The sequence below is a fragment of the Papaver somniferum genome, chromosome 9 (genome assembly GCF_003573695.1).
Source record: "Papaver somniferum cultivar HN1 chromosome 9, ASM357369v1, whole genome shotgun sequence".
NCBI lineage: Eukaryota > Viridiplantae > Streptophyta > Magnoliopsida > Ranunculales > Papaveraceae > Papaver > Papaver somniferum.
In genome coordinates, this window is record NC_039366.1 from 17,303,684 (window position 1) to 17,310,510 (window position 6,827).

Sequence of the window (6,827 nt, forward strand, 5' to 3'; positions counted from 1 at the left end):
TTGATACTTTTGTTTTCTTTCATATTTGGAGCAAAGCTCAAGAAAAATAGAAGTGCTGAAAAGAAAGGCGAAGCCCAAAAAAAGGAAAGAAAAGAGAAATCCAAAAGGAGTGAAGAAGAAGATTTTGTAAATAATTTTTATTTTATTTTATTTTTTTAGAAACTGTAATTAAGTTTTTTTTAATATTTTTGTAAAGTTTTATTTTTGGACATTGGACATTTTTATTTATTTATTTTTTTAAAACCCTACGGAAGGGTACTTTTAAATAAACTGTTTGCAGAGAAGGACGACGATTACGATATCGTCTCGGCCCCTCGGGTTCGTACACTGACATTGGATTTGGTGGCCCGAGTCGACTTCAACGGTTCATCCCCCGTCTGGAACGGGAGGTAAGAATTCTAAACACCCGCGAATCCCCTGTCAGCGGGTTTACTGGATGATTTTGTATGCTTATATGTTGAGGACCTGAAATCGGATTTAATTTTCTAGTAAAGGGCAAGGCCTGGCCAAATCAAGATAAGGACTCGGATTTCATCACCGTTTTCTTCTTGCCCGCCTTAGGAACACATAACCTACGCGAACCTAAGCCTTAAAATTTGGACTAGAACGAGACCGATAGGGTAACAATCTTAATAGGAAAGTCATTCGAAAAATATTGGTTACTCTTTTAAGCATACTTCGAAGTTCATGATGGTTTCTGTGAATTGAATGCGTGACTGCGCCGCCTTGTAATGCGGTGAGGCCTTGGGTATCAAAGCTCCACGCAGCTTCCCTCGCCTCTATTCAACTTACTTTGACTCTGATTGATTCCAGAGGGGTTTGCTCAAATTGTAACGAATTCCCTTTCGAAGGATTAGAAGCTGGTCTAGAAACAATCTAAGTGGAGCCATCATGATTTTTGTTTGCTAGATAAAATAGGCTTGTTGTGGTCGAGTCAGCCTTATTTGTGTTTGTTTAGAATTTCCTTGCAGTTAGGATGTCGAACTGGTATTATAATAGCCAATACAATGAGTATCCGACTGAGCAGCTTAGACATTATGCTTTTTATGACCATAGTGTGAATAGTGATTGGGAACACGAAACCTTTGAAGGTTATGGTCCATACCATTTTGAGCCCAATTACTATCCACATACCTGCAGGTCATACGAGCAAAACAATCCTTCTATTTCTCTAGAAGAGTCTCTCAAGAGTTTCAATGAGTCAGCACGGAAGTTATTTATGAAAGATACTTATAATATTCTTCTCCCAGAAGAGTCCGTAGAGCGGTCAACTAAGATATCTCTAGAAGAGACCCTCAAGCAATTTAATGAGAATACAAATAGGATTGTAGAAAAACTTGCTCAGGATAGTCTTAATTTCCAGTGTAGTTATCCCAATACCACCCACGAAAATAAGGATAGTTTTTATTCACATAATCAAGATGACGAGGTTAGAATTGGTAACACTACTTGTTTTGATAAGGTTCGATCATTTTCATGTTATTATAGTGATGATTATGATGAGGATAGTATTGATGAAGAACATGAAATATGTAGGCATAGTGATCAGGAATTTGTTACTCCGATTGAGCTTTATAATGATACTGTTGTTTCTAATACAAATCCAAATAATTTTAATAATTATTCACCTTTCAAAAGGATGTGGATTTGACTAGAGATACCACCGTTTTAGACGGTGTAGTTCATGATCCTTTAGCCTACAGTATGTTGGATAATCCATTATTTGATGTGCCTATCAGTGAATCGGAGGAGGTAACTATGATTAAAACCTTAGTTGATGAGCCTTTATATGAAACTTTCTCTGATAATCCTTTATATGATTGTGATGATGGTTTAGAGGAAAGAGTTTACCCTGAGAATACTGTTTTAGAATCTAGCGATTTAGAAACACTAGTCTTAGAAGATGATAAACTCGTAGAAATGAGTGAGGATGAACCCAACTTAGAAGAATCTATTGACCATTTCCAGGAATCTGATGACCTAGAAATTAGGGAAGTTGTGACTAGTCTTTCTAGAGACATAGAAAACTCTAAGTTTGGGGGTGATTATCATTCTCCGTGTGCTTTAACTCTTAAGTACCCTCCTGTAGGAATTGACATTTTTGCCTCAACCATATTACAAGATTATCTTCATACACGTTTTACCGAACCTAATGATGTCCAGAAAGAAGCTCAATTGTTAGAAACCCATCCTCTGGTTGATGTGGTTAACCCAGGCTATGATACCAAAATTGACTTTGTTTTCCCACCAAAAACTTTTCAACCAATTGTGGGAACTTTTGATTTTAAGATGTGTCGGTTATTAAGTTTTGAGACTAAACCTAATCACTTTAGGATATTAGGGTCGACACATTTTCTTAAGGAAGACCACCTCTTTCATTGTGGTCAGCTGTGTGAGTCAAATATGATTGACTTAGAGGATCCCCAGTTATTCAGGTTGTTGTTATGTGCTTATAAGTTCTTAGTTGAGTTTTTCCAGATTCTAATACCTGAACCGGATCTTAGCTTTGAGGAAATCCAACCGATGAAAACCTGTTATCTAGACCCAGTTATAGAACCTGAACCTGAGCCACAACTAGATGTAGTTGTCTTAAACAAGGGTATGTTCGGCACCTTTTTGGTATGTTGCAGTTTCCTCTTCTTGTGGGTAATACTTTTTGATCCATATGACCCACAGTTATTCCGACTACTTCTATATGATTCTATGAGGTGACTAATTCCTTCCGATGTCTGGCTGAAGACTTTAAACTTAGCACTTCTTGGGAGGTAACCCAATATTCTTGCGACACGGTAATATCTTTCCTTATCTCTTTTGCTTTAAGTGGTAACAGTTTCTCCTTGTTCATCCTTTTAATTTTATCTTTAAAACATTCAGGACAATGTTAGATTTAAGTTTGGGGGTATGGGAGAAACATTTTAGTTGCATTTTTGAAACTTCTAGCGTCACATAGTACCCGGTTAGCTAAGTCTACATACTGTTTCTCACCGAAAAGATAGAAATTGGAATGCTAGAGATAACAACCTATTGAGACATTAGAGAAAAAGACATTGAGATCCTTGAAATTCAGGAGAGAACTTGTTCCTTTCAGAGGGTAACCGTGATGGACCTAACCATCCATGATGGAAAGGCGAGTAGGTCAGGAGGAAATGCCAGAAAGATAAAGCAACCTCACAATGTAGTCTTAGTTACTGGATTATTACGACTCTCTCTCAGTAGAAACTTATCATCATCAACAAGCGGAGCGACATCAAAATATATGAAGAAAGTTGAAGACGTTTAAGGTTTAGAAGTAACAATAGAAAAGAATATTTCAAAAATCAAAGTTGAAGACTTAGTTCCAAAAAGTTATAAGAACAAATGATATAAGTTGTTGAAGTTCATGATACCAAGACATCACAAGTTGCGAAGATCCAAGTTTTGAAAGTCCTTCTCTCATGGCCATGTAAATTTTTGTCTTGTAATTTTTTGTTCATCAAAAAAAAAAATGAAATGAAACATCATTACGTTCTTTTTTTTGAATAAGGCCATAGGGAAGAAGAAATTTATAAGTCAAGTAAGAAATCGAAGAGAAGAGTTAATTGTCAAGGTTCTATGAGGTTCGAGAGTTTATCATCAACAGTTGAAGACCGAAGAAGACGTTATTTCTACTGAGCACTGTGAGAGAGTCGAAGAAAGATGCATTTTGGTTGCTTTGTTAGTCTGCTTTCAATCTGGCACAAGATCATTCTAGCACTGGTTTAACTCATCACACGTAATTAGTCCAGCTGTGTAGCAGATGTCCCTCTCATTTTTATCTCTCTCCTAATCTTATCCAGTTGTAAAGCAGCGGACGCATCTTACAATGTTTATCTAGCTGTGTAGCGGATATCTCTTTATCTAGCAGTGGTGCGGATGTGTCTCCCCTTTTCTTCAGTCATCTTTAGAGCTGACACCTTTAATTTCTCTGGCATTCTAGTTACTTGGAGATAGGTTGAGAATATGTATGTCCTCATAGCTCTTTGGATACTCGTGACCAATTAGAAGTCATGGTTTTTGTGGGTACACCTCTGTTAAACCCACCCGAGACCAACTCGGTTTTATTTTTTAGTTGTGCTCGAGGACTAGCAAATAATAAGTTTGGGGGTATTTGATAGGCGCATTTATGTGCCTAAATTGTCCTCAATGTTTCGTATTGTTGGTACTCGTTTTCGTCCTTATTATGGTGTTTTGTGTATTTTTAGGTATTTTTGGAAAATAAATATTGTTGGAAAAATCGGCTCGAAAAATCACTCGGAACACCCCCGGAGGACACTTGCTATACGGAGCCCAGATTTGGTTAAGGGGCACCTCAATTACTAAGGGGCATCCCAAAAAGGCAGCTGCTATTCACACCCCTACTCTGCTAAGGGGCGTCTCTTCTTCACGTACAAACTGTTTTGGAGGGGAAAATGGTGTTTCACCTGCGGAACTTTTGGAGACAATTTTGACGAGATTTATGTTCGATTTCTTCGTGGGTTTGGATTGATATCCACCTGTTTCACCGTAACAGGGTTGGTATATGGGTCAGATACGATAAGGGAGGCAGATTTCTTCATATCTCGGCAAAACAGGGACACGGAATTCTGTTGTGCGTTCCCGTGTTTTGTGAGTAATTCACAGAGGTTGGTGTGTGTCTTCAAGGAGTTTTACTACAACATAGACTTTGTCTCAGCGTGTTTAGAGGATGCAGGCGCGTGGAACTGATAAGAAAAGGAAGTTTCCTTCGACAAACAGGGCAGTTAGAGCATCGGATATTCTTTCCTTGTATTTGGGGGATATGCTTTGAAGGGGAGAATATTTTGTCGGAGGATTTCATTCTTTAACAGTGGAGAGAGCATTGAAAATTCATTAGATAGCAGAGAAGACTTTCCGTAACTGGCAGTGAAGAGTAAAGGTGATTGATAGTAGATTATTCTCGGAATTTATTATGAGAAGATACGGAGATTGTCGCAGCCTGTTGAGTATAAAAAGAGTTCTGGAGATCATATGAGGGGGATGAAGAGTTAAGGGTAGTTTTAGAACAACAAAAATCGCTGCAGAGCGATTTTGCAGTAGCAGCAGAGAAGAGGAAGAAGAGATGCAGACGACACGTCAGAAGTGTCGTTCTCAAGAACCCTAAAGCTGAAGAACATAATACTGCAGAGGACAGTCGTAGTCAGTGTCCTATATTCAATCTGTTCTGTAACGGTCCATTAGTCACGCTTATCTTCAGTTAGTAACACCTCTTGTAACAGTGTATTCTGTAACGTCCATTAGGTGTTGCAGATTCGTTGTTTTATACCTTTTCTCCTTGTAAACACCTTTTTGAGCAATGAAAAATTCCTTTGAGTGTGTTTTCATCATGCGGAGCTAGACCCCATCACTGGGACAACGGAGGAAGCAACTTTTCATGATTGTGGTAAATGAATTAATTCTTTTATTGACTTTTTGCATAGATTTAATTTTTTTATGATTTCAATTAATTATTTGTTATTTTGTTAGATGCCGCATGCTTAATTTTAATTACTTTAGATGCGTCATGCTTTTAACTTACAAATAATATTTTACGAAATCTATTCTTGGCAAAGAACTAGAGTCACAATTTCTTTTGTTTGAGCTATATTGTTTAGAATTAATGACTAAACCACAACAATATGAAAAGTAGTGAAATCTCGAGTCCCGGTCTCTCTTCATCCTGTGACAAATTTTGTATATATATTTTTCCTTATTTTCTTTATTAAATCTTAAAACAAATTCTCAACAAATCTGAGTGAACGAATCATCTTACTACAACATCATTGAAAAATAACCATCAGTTACCTGTCCTTGCTACTGATGCAGATATTACCATGGAATCATTTCCTTTCTTTGTTGAAGCTATTGGAGCACCGGAATTTTTCTTTGTCTCCTTCTTCCTCTCCTGATGTTGATCCCACCAATCTGGATATCCAACCAACTCAAAACACATGTCAATTGTATGTCCAGATTGATTACAATGTGTACACTTAAGTGATGACTTGTCCACCTTAGTCTTTGAGTATCTCTGAAAAGACCCTTTTTGATTGTACCGGTTTCGAGTTGCCATAGCAGCAGGTTCAGCTTCTTCTGATTCTTTTGCCATCGTTGTACGTCGAACAGATTCACGACGAACGAGTGCATAACATGATTCCAATTCAGAAATAGGATCCTTTCTCAAGATTTCACCACGGATCTGTTCAAAACTTTCATCTAATCCAGCAAGGAATATATGCACCCTTAGGCGCTGAATTGATTTTCGATAGGCTTCAATATCATTAGAATTCTCCATAACCACCTTGTCACGATGATCCAGCTCTCCAAATATTTCAGTTAGTTCTCCATAATAAATTGAGAGTGCTCTGCCATTTTGTTTTGCCGAAAACGCTCGTCGATTTAGAGTAAATACCTGCATCTCATCATCTCCATCATAAAAGTCTTTAGATAATGCATCCCAAATCTCTCTAGAAGTAGGTAACCGAATATATCTCTTCATGATTTCAGGTGACATAGACATCAACAACCATCTCTTGACTTTTTGATTATCTGTGTGCCACTTCTCATATCTTGGATCTTCCTCGGTAGGTTTTCTTGTCCTTCCCATAATAAAGGAGGTTTTTTCTTTTTCAGCAATATGCATCTCCATGATTTGTGACCACAAATCATAGTTTGTTTCATCAAGAACAATCCCAGGCTTGAATACTGCACCTTCAGATTGAACGATAATAGGAGCAAATTTGTTTTCCATCTACCCTTTTTGTTTTGATTTATTTTGGTATAGTTCTAAATCACTACCCATGATTCAAGAACCTTAG